Genomic DNA, 20,332 nt, shown 5'->3' with positions numbered 1-20,332 from the left:
CCCTCTTCCTTTAAAAAAAATGTTAAAGGAATATACAGAGATAGATAGAAGTGTGTGAGTGTGCGTGGAAAAAAAAAAGAGAGAGAGAAATCCAGTAATAAAGCCAAAGGATGGGGGCTAAGCCAGTGTAGCTTTCGGTTACGGCTGCTCAAATTCTCTCTCTCTCTCTCTCTCTCTCTCTCTCTCCCTCTGTTCGTTTGGGGAAGGGAAAAAAAAAAAAAGCAAGATGCTTTACAGCTTCCAAGATGTGTAGAAAAGCTCAGGGCTTTGAATGGACAAACCCTGAGATTCTAGTTGCCCTATAGACTGGTACGCCCTGCTCACTGATAACAATGGCCACGGCAGAGGGGAAGAAGGGAAGGAGGGAAAAAAAGGAAAGAAAGAAAAGCTGAACGCGAAACCTTTAACTAGACAAGGCTTGGCTAGGATTAAAAATAATAATAGTAATAATAATGAGCCAGGGTAGCGGGGATGGGGGTGGGGAAGGGGGGGGGGGTGAAATAAAGCTAGGTGGTATTTAAAAAAAATAATAAAGATTTGCTTTGGAGCGCTGGGCAAAGCCAACAGCCTTCCAAACAGCGTCACTAGTGAAAAATTATGCTAATTGCAGACGTGGTGGACCGAGGCCTAGACAGAAAGATAGCAAAGCTTTCCTTTGATTCACGTGTTTAACAATTAGGTGTCAATTTATGTTAATAAACCCTTTTAACATAGGCATACTCCTCCCCCCTTCCCCCCCCACGGTTAGAATCGTCTTTCTTTCAATAACTGGTGCATATATTTTGTCTCTCCCTCCAACTGGATTTGTGTCCTGTTTAGAGTCCCTAATATGGAATAATTATGAAATATACTTTTCGGGGGAGGGGTGGGGGGGAAAGGGGGTATGATCAGCCAGCCAGGGACTGATTATTTGTTTTAAAGGGAGTGGAGACCGGTGGGGGGAGGAGGAGAGGGTGACAAAAGGACGAATCCGTTGTGTTGATGCAACTCAAAGCCTACAGCCGTGGAGAACTTTAATATTAAGTCTGCGTGTCAAAGTTCTCTGGCTGATGGCTACATTATTCCCCACCTACTGTAGGTTGGTGGAAGGGAGGAGGTGGAATTTGCACTTCTAAAGGGGAGAGAGAGTAAAATCACATAGGAAAGGCAAAGTCAGGGAGGGGTTGAACAATAAAGATTTGTATTAATATGATGGTGAAGATGATGATGCCAGACGCTGCTGTTATCGCTGGGCAAGAGTTAAGACTCCTGATGCGCGCACACTACCGCTGTAAGCGGAAACTTTCCCCGATGCGTTTTGGTGAAGGTGCAGGGAAAGGAAGCGTTGCAAAGGGAGCGTGGGAGGAAGACAGGGCAAAGAATTTAGGTGTCTGCACTTTTTTTTTCCCTGCTGTTATTGTTCCAGATTGCAATGATCTTCCTTGCCTTTAGTTCTTGCCCACATCGCCTTTGGGTTAAGTGCTGACTGGAGAATTTAACTGTAGCCAGCGAAGGAAAGGGGTTGACACAAAAGCTCTTTGGATCCCGCTTGGAAGGTGTGTCCACTTGTGCAGTTTGCATCACTCTTTCGCACCTTTTGATGAGTGTCCATTGAAAATGGGGCTAAATAAAGAGTTTACTTTTGCAACAACTTACTTTCGGGATGCGTCTGGTGGAAAAGACTTTCAAGGTGCTGGCTGCAGGCTTACTAGGGGGCACAGTGTTTCCACTTACTGTTCTAACATCAGTTTTCAAACCTGTGTCGTGAGGGGGTTCCACCGTGTAACTGAAATATCGTCTCTGAGAATTTTTTTTCCTTCTGACTTTTTATGAACTACTTGGACACACATCTTCAACTACAGGCGAGCGTCTGTTTTGGAACACCAGGCTTACAGAGCGGCATGGAGGAGACACGCATAGGATTCATGGATTATTCTTTTTAAAATAATAGATAGTCAATAGTCAATAGATTTTCGCAAATGGGACTTCATGGACTTGTGCTTGAATATCTAGAATATCAGAGGTGCCGTGAACTCTTCAAAGAACTTTTTCTGAAGTACCAACTTTGTGTTCTTTTTTAAATAACTGGAGAATAAAAAAATAATAAAAACATAGCTGCATTTCTATACACTGAGTGTCTTGTAAGTAGATATCTGGTTCCATATCACCTTGTATTTCCGCTTCTACTTTTTGTTGCAGTTTTGTGTTGTTTTAAAAAGTGACTGTATTAGCTGCATTACAAGTTCAGCCCAAATTTTTAGTCCTGGTCATTTTAGACTTCCTTTCAAAGGAATACAAAAAATATTTTCCATTTAAAATATCCACCCAAAATTATAACCATAAATCGTAAAGTTTAAAGACCAACCAGTAGCAAAACGAAAACACTTCACAGAAAAGTTAAGGCAATAATCGTCATTATAAATGTGGTGAAAGGAAAACAAGTTGGGTCTAACTAAAAACTAAACAAGTTTTTTTTTTTAAAGAGTGGTTTCTGGTTCTAAGAAGTTCATTTTTTAATGACCAGGCATCGTGTTTAATAACACTCACCAATTCTCCGTTGTCTGGTCCAGCACAAATGAGACAGCGCAGCGGTTTGAGAAAGAAAGAGAACTGTAAAACAGAAAAGTGATAAAACTTCCATCACAAAGGTATGGGAAATCGGACTTATTACACAGAGAACTCTTCTAGTGGTAATGGTGGTAAAACGTTTCTAATGGACAAAAATTAAATAAAAAAAAATCCATTGCTCTATCTGAGGCATTTTCTCAACAATGTAACTAAAGGAGACATTTCATCAAAGTTTTTAGCATTTTCCAAAAGTTGTTTTATATGTGTGTGTGTGTGTATATACGCACACACACACACACAAGTATCATCAAGATGAAGGATTTGTATCATGCAGACATTCAAATAAGTATTTTTTAAAAATAGCTGGACTCATAAATGAAGCAGTTTCAAGACAATTCTTGCAATCTCATCATGGCCCTTTCAGATATTTTAGTATTAGCTCACTTGTAAATGTCTAGCATTTCTCATTTCTATGGGTCTCAAACATTTGGATACCACTTGCTCGTTGGAAACCGTCTTTGAAGGAAATTATTTATCAGTTGTGTCTATTCAAGCTTTGCATTAGAATAGTTATCAGTAGAAATTAGTTGTAGTGAAATGCAAACGTATTTTTTCCTGTTGGTGAATTTTGGTTTTAAATAAATACTAATAAAAAAGTGAGCTGTTTTGCAATCCATCATTTACCTCCTTTTATTGTTTTTAGTTAAAGGCGGTTGGTAATTCCGGGTTAAGTGCATTTTAAAAATGAAATGTATCGAGTTAATTAGGTAAGGCGGTATGAAAACCTTGTGGAAACCTCCAGACGATTTTACTGGAAGACAACAAAAGCTTAAATATTTACAGCACATCTTTTCCTATGTAGCCAATTTGCTCACTGTCTTGAATGATCCCCATAAAAAAAAAGTAGATGTTTTATGTTATATGTAGGTAACATTTACACAAAAGTTATTCGATAAAAGGATTAACGACACCAGTTTAAACCTCTTTAAAACTAGTCGGAGATTTATCACTGAAACCTTGACACGATTTGATTCAGAAAGAAGGGGGGGGGGTGGGAAATCTCATTTAAAATTATTTTCGTTTTGGGAAACATTCCCTCGCTTTAATAATCTTGTTTCCGTTCTCTCTGTTGATGATATTAATCTCAAATCAAATGTTCCTCCCGCACCTCTATCCTTCTCGTGACAACATTCCTGGAACATAAATCACACATCAGGCTGACCTCTCTCTGGTCTGCGGCCTATAGCCCTAATTTATGATGATGATGATGATGATTACACACACAGACACACACACATTTTAATACACAACATTGGCTATATTCCATTTACATCACAGCCTTACCAGGTTAACTTTGGTTTTTAATTCCCTCTGTAGATTATAAATAAAGATAAAGAAAACCCCACCGCCCTTTATGTGGTATGAACAGCGCACCCAATATGACTCTATAAAAGTTCCACCCACATTAGGGCCTGGAAGAAAGGGGAGTGGAGGTGGGGGATGAACAAAAGGAGGTGGAGAGAGGAGGAAAGTAGCATTTTTTGGCGTGACTAGAGAAGGCAGGGGGAAAAATAGAAACAAAATAAATAAAGGCTCCGAGAAAGATTTTAAGTGACGCCAGCAAAAGGGGTTTTTGCTACTTTTTGCGGGACCCGGATTAAAAATAAAATCACTACTCTCCAATCCTCCCCTCTTTACCTAACTGACAACAATAGGCTCATGCATTATGTACCATTATTAAAGGTATTAGTGGTGAATTATGGATATTCTCAAATTAGGCACTATAATCTGAATAGGAACATTTATCTTTCTCTGTAGATAGATAGATAGACAGATAGATAGATATCTGGGAGTGTATGGGGATAGATAGATATCTCGGTGTGTATGGGGATAGATAGATAGATAGATAGATATCGAGGTGTGTAGATAGATAGATAGATAGATAGATAGATAGATAGATAGATATCGGGGTGTGTATGGAGATAGATAGATAGATAGATAGATAGATATTTGGGTGTGTATGGGGATAGATAGATAGATAGATAGATAGATAGATAGATAGATAGATAGATAGATAGATAGATATCGGGGTGTGTATGGGGATAGATAGATAGATAGATAGATAGATAGATAGATAGATATCGGGGTGTGTATGGGGATAGATAGATAGATAGATAGATAGATAGATAGATAGATATCGGGGTGTGTATGGAGATAGATAGATAGATATCGGGGTGTGTATGGAGATAGATAGATAGATAGATATCGGGGTGTGTATGGGGATAGATAGATAGATAGATAGATAGATAGATAGATAGATAGATATTTGGGTGTGTATGGGGATAGATAGATAGATAGATAGATAGATATCGGGGTGTGTATGGGGATAGATAGATAGATAGATATATAGATAGATAGATAGATAGATATCGGGGTGTGTATGGGGATAGATAGATAGATAGATAGATAGATAGATAGATATCGGGGTGTGTATGGAGATAGATAGATAGATAGATATCGGGGTGTGTATGGGGATAGATAGATAGATAGATAGATAGATAGATAGATAGATAGATAGATAGACTGGTCACTATCCCCTTCCGTTTCCTTTTGTTTACTTTGTAACAGGATGTCAATATCCGAATTATGGAGGCCAACCCGTCTTCTCTCTTAAGAAGGTGAGGGGTAGGAATGCTGAGGTTGAGGAGGGATGGAGTAGGGACACTCGAAAAGGTCTCTCTCTCTCTCTCTCTGTCTCATACACACACAAAAAGTCTAAACAGAAGCCAGCTCCGGATAAGAAATCAAAATGAAACGGAGTGTACGGTGTCTTTGAGAGATTAGCCCTCTTTCTCTCCATGACCTTTGCTTACAAGAGTAATAACTCACCGGGTTAATGATCAATCGGCGGAAGTGCTTTTGAATTACCTCCTAAATGCAAAACAACAACAAAACCAGGGCGCCCACTATTCCTGGCTGTTTTTTCCCCACCCCCTGAAGCCCTCTCCTCTTCTACAAATTCTCTGGTCGCCAAAAGTCTTTCGCCCACACATGTTGCTGTACTGTAATTTTTTTTTCTTTTCGGAGTGGGGGAAGGGTTTGGGTACCAGAGTGCTGTAAATAGATATTTAGGAAGCCAGTGACCAGCGAGACTAGAGAGGACAGAAGCCCTCTCCCACATACACTTCCCCCGCTTTCTAAACGCCAAAATAATGACTTGAATTATGCGCTCACGTGACTGGTAGACGTCAACCTTTTACCCATTTAATACAGAATTGTTAAATGAACTTCTCCCCCCCCCCAAAGAGCGTCCCCCCCTTCCAGTGAATTCTCTAAACTTAGTTGCCAGCAGTCGCTTTCTTTTTTCCCACCTCCCCAGTCACTCCCCTCAGATATTTTGTTTTGCTTTTCTTTTTTTGTTGTTGTTTTTGTTGTTGTTGTTCGACCCTCTAAGTAGAGGCGGAAAACGGAGGTGCGAAGTCTTCGCCAAACCCACAAGCTTGCAAAATCTCAGCTCCGAGCCAAACGCCAGAAGAGGTGGAAGGAACTAGAGGGGAAAGAAAGAAAGAAAGAAAGAAAGAAAGAAAGAAAGAAAGAAAGAAAGAAAGAAAGAAAGAAAGAAAGAAAGAAAGAAAGAAAGAAAGAAAGGAAGGAAGGAAGGATGGCTGGAGGAAGATGACTGCTCCGTTCCGAGCGACAGCAGCCACAATCTCCGAAGACCTCAGCTTTGAATCTGCTGCGGATAACCTGCTCCTGCACTTTACTCGAGAGAGACGCTGTGGGCTGGGGTGGCTGCTGGAGCAGTTTAACCACCCACGCTCCGTCTCTTAACCGAGTGGATTTACAGTTAAAGCCTTTCTCGACCCCTGGAAAGAGGACGCGTGTTCCACTGCGGTAGATTCTACACTGGCTGCCCCCCTGATCTGCTTATGGCTAGCCAGATTTCAAGTCACTTTAAAAAAATAAAAATCTGGAGGGAAAATGAGGATATATATATTTTTTTCTCTCGAAAGGATTCCTGGATAGCATCCAATATCTATTGACTGGGCAGTTTCTGTTATAAAATGAAGGCATTCCGTTACTTTATAGCTACATTCCTCTGAATAAGAAAGAAAGAAAGAAAGAAAGAAAGAAAGAAAGAAAGAAAGAAAGAAAGAAAGAAAGAAAGAAAGAAAGAAAGAAAGAAAGAAAGAAAAGGAAGCGTGATGTGGGGCAGGGGATGGGTGGGAAGGAGCGATGCACAAGGGGTCCATTTTACCTGCCTTCATTTGATGTCACATACAGATAGGTAACAATTTCTGAGGGAGCAATGTCAGAGAGAAGAGAGAGAGAGAGAGAGAGAGAGAGAGAGTTATGTTCAGGAATCATATTTCTGGGTCTCAAGGCGTTTGTATAAGTGTGTTGTCTAACTAGATACAATGAGAATATATTTTCCTTTTTCAATCTCATGTTATACTTTTTTGTTGTATACTACAAATACACTATATAAATACACTGACATGTATAGCATTCTATAGATGTATAATTAGATACAATGAGAACATATTTTTATTTTACATTCTCATTGTATAGTGTATTTATTATATACTACAAATACACTATATAAGCACACATAGTAGACGCACAGCATGTAGATGTACACATGAATATGCATATATATATGTGTGTGTGTGTGTGTGTGTGTATACACACAGCATAACCAGTGATCCATATAGATAGATCAATCGATCACTGGCTGTGCTAAAATACTGTAATATTGTCAGGGTCTTTGGTCTCTCATATTCATCAACATATCAAAAGGCTATCATCCATAACAGTCTCTTAATGCAGTAAATAGTTAATTTTTAATTAGAGGAGAAAGAATTCGGAACAACAATGTTTAACAGGATTTCAATGTCGTTACTGTGGGGGATACTTAGATGGAACTCGGCACTCTAGATCATAGCTCTGTTTTAAAATCTCCTCTAGCTCATGCATGCTCAGCAATGAAATGAATTTGTGATTTGGAATGCAACAATGTCATTCCCAGTGATGTTTAACACAAATGTAGGGCCACTGGATCTCGCTATAGTCACACACACACGCTATCCAGACAAAACCATACTTTAAGGAAGACTCTCTGAAAACAATATTTCTCTTCTGATGGACCATCTACTGAGAATAATCCGATCGGTGGTGTTTCTGTGATTGAACATTGCCCGGCTGCCTCATTAAGATTTGATCCTTACAAAAGCAAGAAAAATAAGGCCCCCAAAATGTATAATGAGTTTGTCGTGAGAGTGGTGGCGAGAATGAAATCCAAATCAAGAGATACAGGCGCACCAATATATCTATTCCAACTAGAGAGAGAGAGAGAGAGTTGGAATTTCAAAAATCGTCCATTAATATCAATTTACTTCAATGAAAACTTTGGTTCTTCATGGAGTTGATGATTTATGATAAAATCAATTAAATTACTGTCATTTAGGGCCTTGTGGTTCCCCTCAGATTTTATTCGCCAACAGACCAAGCGCTTGGTAAAAAAAAACATTTCAAGTTTAGCTGGAGGCGAGTAAAGATAATTCTGGAGCTGAGGAAATTTAATGCAAAGCAATTTTCAGCAAAAAAACAGGCTCTTGTGTAGCTCTCTGCCAATATATACTAGTTTGCCTCGGGAAATATTAGACATTGAGTCTAAACTTTTGCGATTTTACAAGGTATGGGGGCATTTTTATAGCTAACGAATTGTCCCAGGAACTGAGTTATTATCAAAGTACAAAAGGATACAAACAAACACCAGCCAAACTGAACAGGGAGCACATTAAAAAAATGAATTTCAAATTTAATCCAATTTGTCTTTCTGTCTTCCGCATAAACTTCGTTTTGTTGCAACTCACTCTTAAAATACACATCGGACCTTAACAAAGAGACCAATTCTTCCGACTCCTAGCCCCATAATGAATGATGAAACAGCACTAGTAAATATTGTGTCATATATTCCAACATGAGTCATTTTTCTGCGCCTCCTTTTAAAATGGAGGTCATTGAAGAAATTACATTAAAAAAATAAATCTTTATTATGGATTCTTCAAAACCCCGAGCAGATTTGGAACTCCTTTCGTGGTCTGAAAACATTTTAGCTGGTGGGATTCATAATAAAACACTATTCTTACATAAAATGTTGAAGGCTCGTATACTTACCCATGCCACCAAAATTAATTGGTCAGCTATCGGGGAAAGCAAGTAAACTCGCCAGATGTTTGTTAATCACATCTGGCAAATAAAAGCAGAATTTGAGGGGGGTGGGGAGGGAACCCACTATCAGCATCGTGGAATTTTTAGAAGACATGGGCTTCCAGGAAAAGACTTGTAATTAGGAGCTGCTCCAAGTAAACAAAACTTCTGAGGGCCATAAATCACGCTCAGATACATTCTTCAGTTTAACACCCCTCTTTTCCAAAGCGGCGTTTGTAGTTTCTTTTTTTCAAACAGCGGAGAGGTGCTAACGCTTTAACAAATGTGTCCCAGGGAAACCTAGCTGGGAAACACGGACTTTAAAGAAAGCTTCTGTATCCCGTCTAGGTATGAATCACGCAACTTTTTTCTTTTCTTTTTTTTCTTGCTCATCTTCAACTTCCCTGGCTATGTTTCGGAAAGATCAGTCTTAATTTGATACTAGGGAAAGTCAGCTATAGTTCACGTTGACCAATGGAGAAGTCTCTAGCGTGTCAAAGCTTTGGGAGCGATTAATTATATCTCAGAGCGCTGGTATTCTTAGAGTACGGAAAGGCAAAGTTGCATCAATTTTTTCCCCCCTCTTTACCTCTTACCTGTGTTAGCTCGCCACCAAGGACTTCAGGGAGAAGGAGAGAAGGGGGGAAATCGGCTGCTGCAAGTATCTGAACTGAAGCAAGCAAATTAAAGAGAAGAAAAGAAACTACTTTATTGTACCCCAGTGGATCTTGCTGACAGCTTTGCCGGACGGATTTCTCTCCCTTCCTCCTCCCTTCCCCCCCCCCCAAAAGATGCTTTGATTTTTTGGACTCACTCGTTTCGAACGGAACTGCCTTGACTGAAGAAAAACCTTCCAAAACCGCGTTAAGTGTTGCAAGGATGGAGACCCCTTTCCAGAATGCCCAGAGATAGTGGGAGGGGTGGGGAAGTGCGGGTCTTGTACTTATTTTCCCCGTTGTAGGGGAGGGAGGAATCCCTGGCACCTCTCTGAAAAGCTATTTCTCTTTATAAAGACTTAAAATGTTGCAAGACGGGCATAATACTGAGTGACAAGAGGTGCCGGAGAGAGGAGAACCAACTGGATTCTGGTTTTAGAGGCCAGTAGGAATTGGCCAGTCTTCAATGTCAAGATTCAAAATTGATTCCATATGTCTCGACAAAAAAAAAAAAAAAGTTAAGCAATGCATTCGGCATTTTTTTGGTGTCATTGCGATCCTTTTCAATATTTGTGAATTGCAACGTAGCCTATCAGACTTTTGAGTTTAATCACAGAGGTTGCGAAGTAATAGGAGTCAATGGACATGATCCTGTAGGGTATTTTTAACCTCGCCTAAAATTGAAGAGTGAACAAAAATCTGAAGAATGAGAGGGATAAGGTTTGCCATAGCCTAGCTTTGGCACACCAAAGGGGGGGGGGGGGCGGGAGAGAGGAGGAAAGTCTCCTTCCCGATTGTTTTGTGTTGTTTTTAATCATGGAGATTCTGAGCCTTCCATCACTGAAGGCCTATTGGCCTAATGGAGTCACTCCCGTGGACCTAATGGGAAAACATCCATTGACTTCAATGGGCTTTGGATCCGGCTCTTGGGGATCACTGAATGTTGATGTGTTACGGCTATTGAGAATGGAAAGGCCTGGGTTGATTTTCAGGAAAGGACAAAAGTTGCCTATTAAAATGTCATGACACAGCTGGCCATTTGACTTGCCAGAGTCTCCCTTCAGAAACTCCTGTTGATCTCATTGGTGCGAGCATGGAGAGACTGTTACCCTATTTTTTGTCGCGTTCTCTTCTGATCTCGAGATACTTCTGCCAAGAATGGCTGAGGTATTGGATTTAACCCAAAATATTAAATGCTATTGAATGAAAATTCTTTAGTTAACCCCTCTTTGTCTTTAAACAAAAAGGAATCAAACCCTTCTGATTTATGGCTCTGATTTTCTGAAATAGCACCTGATTTGGTTTATCGCAGTCAAGTGTTGAAATGTGGTTATTAACCCCCCCCCAGCAAAAAAAAACCACCCGGAACTTCAAAGGACACCATCATTATATCCAACCTTTTGCCTATTTAACAGAAAGCCAGGGTCTGCTTTCCCTTTGTCTTTGCTACAAATAAATCTCGTTCCAATCACTTTTTAAACAGAAATGTATCAGCAGAGTTGCAGGGGAGTGCGCTATGGGTCATCGGCAGTTTTTAAGGCCTGTATAGCATATACTTATTTCGGACATTAATTGCTTTTTTCCCCTCTGCATGTATGTTTATTTGTTTGTTGTTTCTTTTTCTTCTTTTAGACAATACGATTTGTTAAAATAATTCACTCGCTTTGACAGGGCCACAGTTATTGGTGTAGGGGCCAGTTATTTTAACAAACAATGGTCATCTTGCATTTACAATGTAATATCAACCTCTTTTTAAATCCTTTTGTTTTGAAGTGATCAACCGGAATAAATGGATGATCCATGAACGATTCCTGAATCTTATGTATTTTAAAACAGAAATTGGACAGTGTATAAGGAATAAGAGTTATAATTCTGTATACTGGAAATGCATTGTTCATATACTGAGACCTCATCTGTTGAGTCTACAAGCTTATGTATTGACTGCAGGTATTACCCTGTTCTGTATTAGCTACTGGCCTCCTTACATAGCAGTTCCAAAGAGTCCTATCCTTCCATAATTCTTTGATGTTACATAACACTCTCTTACAGCCTGCAATAAATTATGAACTAAGGACTTATATTTTCCACCTTAATAGCTGCCTCTCTGGGAAAGGAATGTTGTGTGTATATGTACGGGAGGGTGGGTGTGATGGGGGGAGAAGGGCTGCCTTTGGAGATGTCATATGATAACGTAAATATTGATTCTTCATGTTGGTGGATCAAACTTTTCTGAAACGGTGGTAGACAAGAAGAACAGCTTATTGCAAAGAAATGAGCGAAACAATAATAACCTGAACTATTTTAATGACAAGATCAATAGTCATCAAGTATTTTAAATATTATTCATATCATTTATAACTATAATATAAGGAAGAATATTCCACCCACTGATTTCTGATGCGTTCAGTTTAACCGAGTTAATAAAGAAATATAGACAATTTTTTTTAACGATCTACACATAGTTTTAGTCCGTAGGAGAGAGCTAATCACCGAAGTTATATTACCTAATCGATAAATAAACCAATAATGAACACAAATGGGAAAATATGTGAGATTTAATGAGGTAGGTATGGCAGGGAGTTACAAAGATCGTGGCTGGGTAAGAGGAGTTTTTGCTGTTGTTGTTTGACCAACCAAAGGGAACAATGAGAGCTCTTTTGGTTGCCCAAATCTGGACGAAACGAAACCCTTTTCATTGTATTACGTCATCCGATGCTAAATAATCGGTAGCGATCGGAGGGACAGAGAGAGAGAAAAACACAGAGCCTATTTATTGAGAAGGCTCCAGGCAGAATGAAACCGTTCTTGGTAAATATCAACGTGATAAAACGGTGGAAAATTTCTAGTAGAAAGAAAGAAAGAAAGAAAGAAAGAAAGAAAGAAAGAAAGAAAGAAAGAAAGAAAGAAAGAAACGTGAAACTTTCGCCTTATTTATTTAAAGGGCTCATTGATAAAAATCTAAGTATAGAAGCGAGGAAGATCTGAGGCAACATTACAAATAAGAATAGATCCTACAGCCAGGCTTATGTCAAGTCAAAATCTTTGCATCAGATAAATCACAATTCTGCCCCACCCAGCTAGAAACCAGCTAGAAAGGCAAGGCAGAAATGAAGGAGTTATCTGAAATAGGCATCTTCCCTCCCTCCCCCTCCTTAAATCAAAAGGCAAGGGATAGAGATAGAGATATCAGTAATGGATTCGGAGAGTATATGGTGCCAGGTGAATGGGGAAATGGGATTCATTATAGCCAAGGGTGTCAAAAGCATAAATGTTTGCCACCTTGTCCGATTCAACATCCTGCTCTTCCTGACATCTGACTTATTTAAGGGAGGCTTTTGCACAATGGCGTCTGGAACCAGAACCGAATAACCCCCCTGCTATTGATGTATACCCCCGTTTAATGCGATTAATGCATGGGGCTGGACGATAGAGTTATGTGTGGTGCACTGTCTGAAGCTTTAATGACAGCAAAGAAGCCGTAATAATAACGATAATGAGAGCGAAATTAATATTTTCACTCCTTCCAACTTCGTAACTACACGAACCTTCCTCAGTGGGCTAATTTTTCATGCTCAGAATCTCAGACCTAAAAAATAAGTGGTCAAAATCAATTGGAAGCCAACGATTTAAATTAATATATGCCTGACAAAGAATGATGTTGCATTCCTGGCTTGTTCACTGTCCCCGGATCTCCCTTAATATTTAATGAAAGTCGCTGAGTTCCTCTAATTTTACTACATAAAGGTTTACCCTAGCACACAGAGTTAAATATCACCCCTCATGACGGTGTTAAACTTGGCTCACGGGGACTAAGGGAAGCGCAGAAAATGTGGTTGGAGTCTCTTTTGAGAATCCGGTGTGAACATTTAATCTTCAACCCTATTGTCAGTTTTACTGACTCCTTGCATGTTACATATTTAAAAATGCTATTTCCCGCTTCCTCCTTCCCTTTCAACACTCACGATTTTAACCTATTTGGTCAAGTTTTAAAATGGAAATTCTAAGTGGATGACTTCTGACCTTCCATTTTCTATCAAGGATGCAAATTCTCATTCATATACACTCTTGCTTTTTAAACAGGTAACATTATGTCTTTTACCCATCAACTCTGCTCTTTAGGAGAATAATCTGCTCCCCAAAGTCTTAACTTTACTGCACTGCCTCAGTTGGTTGAAAGGGATTTACTTATTATAGTTCATATATATACTATATATCAAGTGCCAGTGAAAGGCTAACATCTGTTGGCAGGCTATGCCTATCTTAGTTTCTTGAGGACGTAGGGCAAGCTTCTGCTCTCATGTACGCTAGTTTTATATCAGTGTAATTCCATTGCCCTCAATAGGTTTACTTCTAATTTACACCAGTCTGAATCACAGAAAGCAGGCTCTTCGTTCCTAACAAAATGTCCTCTGTTATTTAAACTTCTGAAACTTTTAGCCTAAGGACATTATTTACCTACCTACCTATCATAGCAAGATCTTGCAGCAATGAAGTGATGCAAACAATTTCCTCTTTGCATAAAAAGAATAACGAATTATTTGGGGATGGATTCGCTTCCTTTTTGTTAACAGTCTTTGGTAATTATAAATGGGTAAAATGCTCAGGTTTCGGAACGAAACCCATAACATTGCTCTATTAGCTTAGAACCCATGTCGTTAGTTTGGAAGGCAAGGAAGCTCACCTATTGTTTTGTCCTCCATTGACAAAGTAACTTCATTCTCTGCTTGTGATCAAACGCTATCCCTATTTAAGAGGAATCCGTACATTTTGACTCTCTGCAGTAATTTGATTTTCATTTTCAAATTTAGTTATTTATTTGATTTTTTTTTCTGATCAGCTGGCATACAATGGGACACATCCAGGCTTAAAAAACAAAAAAAACCAACCAATCCAAAAAACCCAAACCAAACCAAAATAAATAAAAAAGCCTCAAACAAACATAAACATACCTCAACAACCTGTGTTTATAGTGCAATAAAGTCCTTATTAGAGAGGGAGGGGGACAAGATGGTGAAAAAATGAGGAATAGCTAGTAAAATGATGCTGCAATACAAGACTCCTAGCTGTAATTTTTATATTAAGGTCCTGGTCTTTTACTAGGTTTATATGCCAATGAGGCGTTCCCGGTTTACCAAATTTATACAAATCTCTCCTTAATTGGTAATCACAGATGCTGTAATTTAAGACCCCCAGCTATAGAGCTTTCATATTAGCTGCTGATCTATTACTGTAAATCGTCTGAAATAATCAACTCCAGGGAGTGGAGCAGAGAGAAATTCTCGCTCTAAAATATCATCGCTTGCACATCATTTTCACTTGAGAAATGATTTATCTTGGACACCGCCATAAACAACACAACTCTCTCACAAACACACACGCACGCACACAATGGCAGCCGCATTGTTGCTGACATGCTTATTGTAATAAATCAAGAAAGGGGTTTCAAAAAGAGAGAGAGGGAGAAAGGTTGTGAGGAGAGAGAGAGGGAGAGAAAGGAATATTCCTAAAAATATCAATGAAATGCCTCGATGGATATTAACACACATACCACCATGTGAAGAGAAATGGGAGGAAATGAAGACGGCTATTTGTCACATTTTACGACAATAACATTAATAACAAACAATAAATTTACATGGACATATAGACACGCTAGGAATTGGGAAGACCCTGCTACTCACAACAATCCAACCCTCGGCGTGGCTTCTTTCTTCCTGAGAATTGTTTTATTGCAGACTCTTTTCTCTCTCTCTCTCTCTCCCTTTCTCCCTCTCTCTCTCTCTCTTTTTTCCCCCCTCTGCTATAGGCTTGTTTTTTAAAGGACAGTTGAATTTCACGTCAGACACAAGGAGACCATGTCTGCGATGTTCCTGACGAATACATATCTATTCTGCAACCTCTGCATTAATTATTTAATGAATCACGTGATCTGGAAGGGGGAAGGGGGTCTCTCAGTTTCATACTCAAAGGACCACTGTGACCTTCTACTGGAACAGTGTTTATCCCCCCCCCCCAAAATAAGTTTAGAATTGAATGTAACATTCTAGATCTACAGAGATATTCTGGCTACCTAATTATTTCTATAAACACATATGCATACTTGCACAGGCGTGTGAACGTGGGATGAGTGTATGCACAGCACAATATACAGTAATATACATACGTCTGGTAAAGGACGCAACGTTAGGGTGTCCACCCCCACTCCCCTCGAAGTTTAGAATATTTAAACACTTTCCCCAAACCCTGATGCCTCTTTGCCCTGCTAGGCACATAATGTTTTTCTCCTTGACATTTTATTACACTGACTAAAACAACAGTTTTAGGCTCCAAAGTCCTCTGAGGATATTTATGCTCATGGATCCAGATTTTTTTTTTTTTTAAGAATTTTCCATTAGGATACAGGGCGAGAGCTTGTGGCTTCTGCTGTTGTTGTTTTGTGAGTCTTTATTGCATTTTTTAAGTCAGTTTTGGCTCTGAGCTGAGATGCCCCAAAACAGAATCCTGGCCAACAAAGGAAGCTGCTTACAGTGAATGTACAAGAAGCTGCCTATGGATCAAATCCCAAGTAGGCAATGCCTCACTGACACAAAACAATGTGCACACGTCTGTATGTAGCAACATACTTACATATGTTTACATAAACATAGGCACACGCATGTACAGACATAGCTACGACTCTGGTTTTCTTTCAGCCTTGCAAGGAAACTAAGATTTTTTACAAATCTAGCGAGGGGTCCCTCATCCTTATTTTTCAGGTGCTAAGGATGACGGTCTCACGTCCTCAAACAATAGAATGGATACAGGGCATAAGGAGCCACTGAAGATCAAACAATAGAACCGTGTGAGACCTCGAGTAACAGACAAGGTGAAATGCGTTTGAATATAAAGCTCTATTCCTGCAAGCCTCGGAATACCTATAAACATAGATAAAATAAAGATAGGCCTGGAGGATTAGCGAGAGTTGTCCGGAGTTTAATAATCCACTCTCTAGGAAAGCAGCTACCTGAAAGAGCACAGTTTAAAAACTAATTAATAAAAGGTTAGAAAATTCAAACCCAGCGTTCAATCCAGGCAATATTTTGAAGTGGCTGTGATAGCTGAAAGGGCTGTTTAAAGCTTCAGGAAATGAATACGGGAGCAAATTGCCCGAAAAAGCTTTACACTTGTTTTTAAAGCATAGACCTTATTGTGCGAAATTGCATTAAAAAAAAATAAAACCTTCGGCTAAAAATTCTGGGTGAAGGTGTAATACAGAGAGAGAGGAACACAGAAAAGGAAAAGTGAATTTATTCTGTTTTTTAAAAACATCCTTCCGTGTCATTGTATGTTGATAGAGGAGCAGTTACCTAATAAAGCAAACTTCCTTTACCCCTTGAATTAGATGATTTTTCAATTTGGGACATTATCAGAGCAGGAGGGGGTAAACTGAAAAGCTACACACTTTCCTTCAGTAAAGCCCCTTTAAAAAAAAACAAACTATCCCGCATCCGAATGTTGCTTGCCCCAAAATAAACAAACAAAAAAGGGAAAATCCGGCTGCCTTTTTTCCTAAGAAGAGCAACTTTCGCTAAAAGTTCAAAGAATAGGAAATGCGGCCATAAACAGCACTCTCAGTCTCCGAGAGGCTATCATCAAAGCAGCTTTCTTTCGAGAGATAAAATGAACGTTTATATAGTGAGAAGGGGAGATTGATTTACGAATTTAAACACGCCGGTTTTATTGGAGATCATAAATCTGTCAGGGGGAAGGTGTTCAGGCTGAGAAACTCCCAAACTGCTCCCACCACCTAGGTCCTTACTCAAAGAGGAACATTTGAAGGAACCCGAAGACTGCAACAAGGTGTCGATACACCTAGACACCTATAACATAGAAATTTTCCCGGTGTGTGTTTGGAAGTATTTGTATATAAATACTTTCCCCCACGTATATTTATATTATACAGAGACAATCTCGCGAGTTGTATTTTAATAATATATAGATAGCTAGATATATTAAAATGCCCTGTATCCATGTATATATATATATATATATATCAAAAAGAAAAGGAGTACTTGTGGCACCTTAGAGACTAACAAATTTATTAGAGCATAAGCTTTCGTGAGCTACAGCTCGATGAAGTGAGCTGTAGCTCACGAAAGCTTATGCTCTAATAAATTTGTTAGTCTCTAAGGTGCCACAAGTACTCCTTTTCTTTTTGCGAATACAGACTAACACGGCTGCTACTCTGAAATATATATATATATATAGATAGATAGATAGATATATTTGCTCTGGCTTCCAAATAAATAAATCTCAGATGGTAGTGTCAATTAGACAAGCTATTCCAGTTGGTTTGATGCAACAGACTTTTGGTCCGGCTTCGATTTCAAGACGCAGGCGGAGCGAACAAAGAAGTGCATGGGACAGAAACGCCATGTCCCAAGGACACACCTTTCAGACTCATGCTGATTAAAAATATTTACTTTCTTCCACCAGGAACTAGGTTGGAAGAGTAAAATATCAGAGAAACATCAGGGGTCATATAGAGATTTAAACGGAGACTCCATAAGACATCTGAGCTGTCTATGGCTGGGTATGTGGCTTTAATACATGCTCGTGAACGATGAGTCGTTCATGCTTTGATTCCCGGGATGCCTGACACAGTTATGAAGCGGAGTAACCCCTAAGTCACTGAGTACCGCGCCGATATAAACAAAGGTAGCGGGCATCAACTCATTTATTGAAACGATTCTAGGTGGCCAGCAAGGTCGGGAGATGGCTACCAAATGTCTGAAGGAGCCCTTAGCACGTCACTCCGAAAATAGTTTTTCATCCTTCGCCGTTTAGAATTCATCATACCCCGGAGTGACTGTGTAAACGCTGTCCCGTGTCAGTATAAGTGTTCGTTGCTATCAGGACTAAGGGCCATCGTGAGCCACCAAAGGCCAAAATTTTCAAAGGAGCGAGGTGGTTTCAACAACATTCACCGATAACCACCCTTACCGCCTGCCCTCCTGTAGCCCCCCTCCCCTCCACCACCATCAAAAAGAAATCCCTGACTGCATCAGCAAATATCACACCCCTTTAGCAGATACAGACGAGCTGTGAAGGGCTTCTGAGAGTGTTGTGGGCTAGGAGAGGGGGCGGGGGAAGGGGGGGAAGAGGAGACGCTCCGAAACAAAGGATTTTCTGGAAAGGAGAAGATAGCTGAGGTTTGAGGAAAAGTGAGAGGCGTTTGGCTGGGGTAGTGTAAGGATACTTTTTTAGAAAGCCCTCTCCTGAGAGGTAAACAAAACAAAACAAACCCAAGTGGCCGAGCCAGCCCAGAGATCTTTCCCCTTGTACTGACCGCAAGCTTCCCGACTCTAAAAAAGTCAGCTGCCCTTTGTCTTTTACAGTGGAGACCCTCTCTGTGCTTTGAGATGAAACCCAAAGCCAGGAAGAGAAACAATGCATTGTGACCAGATTGAATATAGAATGACTAAGACATTAAAAGCCAACTAACCAAACACAAAACAATCCCATCGTTTTGGGACGCCTTTCATCTGCATTCCCAGCGCTGGCCCAGCAATGGCAACATTAAGAAACAACCATGAACACGCGTGGTTTAAAAGATTCTTTCCGGAGGTGCAAAGTTTGCCTTAGCCCCCGTCCAGTTCGACGCTGGAAATGTTACACAGCACAATGTCCAGTCTTGGAAAGGTCAAGGGGTTTGAGAGGTCAATCCTTGGCTATAATACTCAGCTAATCAGTTAGAAAACGTGTCCTTTGGGTGAACCCTCCTCTACGCGATCTGTGCTCGGCAGCTCAGAATTTTGCCTCAATTTATTTGTTTATTTTGCCTTTCAGCCTCCCAGTAAAATGCAGAAAGTCTTGAAACAAGCAGCAATCCGACAAGCCCGGCTCACGCAAACACGGTCTATAAAGGCCAAACCCTTCCACAAAACAACTTTTCTAAGCAGAAACGAGAAACTCAAAAAGTCTGATTTGGCTAAAGGATTCGAACACTGATATTCCTCAAAGGAACATCTGACACACTAAAAAAGAAATCATCTACCAGATTGATCTTTCCATAGTCACACGTGACGTTCGTACAAAGCCCTTTAATTTAGGTTGCAAAGCTTCAAGAAGGCAAAATAGAACATGGAGGAATATAATTTGAAATAGCAAGACTGTCTTGGTCACAAAAAGGCCAGTTTCTGAGCTATCTGCTTTTCCTCTGTATTCCATTAGATAAAAGAATTATCCAAGCAAAGCCATAGGATTCACACCATAAAATGGAAAAATACGGGTTTTTAGCATCCCCTTTATATGTAATCCATTTGATATATTTCTTTTCTCTCTCCCCCTCAGACAAAATAAAATGAGGAAACCGAGGAAAATCTCGTAAAGGGTTCATGTGTCCACCCCCCCCCCCCAAAAAAAACCTTACTCTTGAAAAGAGGCAATAAAACGATCAAAAATGCATGCCAAGCAGTCGGTTCTTTTACCTTGTGCATTCCCACATCCTTTTTCCAACGCCCAATAGACGGTATTCATGGTTTGAGTGGTTTCTTCCCAAGTGAGAGTTGTTGTTTGTTCCGTTTTGTTTTCCAAAAAAAAAAAAAAAAGTTTTCAACTTTATGATCCAGATTTTTTTATTGTTATTATTCCCCTTGAAGATTTTTGTAGGACTCCGGGTACTTTTTTCCCAACAGACGGTCTGCGGAGATTTGCTGTTGAATAACAATGGGGAAAGGATAAGTATTTAAAGAAAAGAAGTGATTAATGATTTTCTGTATAATTCTCGCATTTTTCTTGGCTTCTGTCTGCTTATAATGGCTGTGAACTTTTAGGTCCTATAGAAATCTTCTTTTCTCCCCCTTTAATTCTATTCATACTTTCCAGCTTTGATTTAGTTCTATAGAAGTTGCATTCCTAACAGCATATGCTTTTTA

At 39.7% G+C, this 20,332-nt stretch overlaps 1 protein-coding gene across 3 annotated transcripts in view; it reads right to left on the bottom strand.

Moving 5' to 3' along the window:
- Nucleotides 1–19,962, bottom strand: part of HOXB3 (homeobox B3) — a 32,868-nt gene extending 12,906 nt beyond the window's left edge. For 2 of the 3 annotated variants that reach the window (XM_038385430.2, XM_043503284.1), the window contains exons 1-2: nucleotides 19,886–19,962; nucleotides 2,527–2,589 (exon numbers count right to left, since the gene is read on the bottom strand). The gene's annotated coding sequence lies outside the window, so the exon portion shown is untranslated. Of the gene's footprint in view, nucleotides 1–2,526; nucleotides 4,347–19,885 lie in introns of those variants that run through there. The other variant, XM_038385431.2, reaches the window with a different exon arrangement.
- Between the last annotated feature and the right edge of the window lie 370 nt (nucleotides 19,963–20,332).

This window comes from Dermochelys coriacea, chromosome 27 (assembly GCF_009764565.3).
Source record: "Dermochelys coriacea isolate rDerCor1 chromosome 27, rDerCor1.pri.v4, whole genome shotgun sequence".
NCBI lineage: Eukaryota > Metazoa > Chordata > Testudines > Dermochelyidae > Dermochelys > Dermochelys coriacea.
The sequence above is the reverse complement of the archived record's forward strand: the minus strand, read 5'-3'. Positions and strand labels throughout refer to the sequence as shown.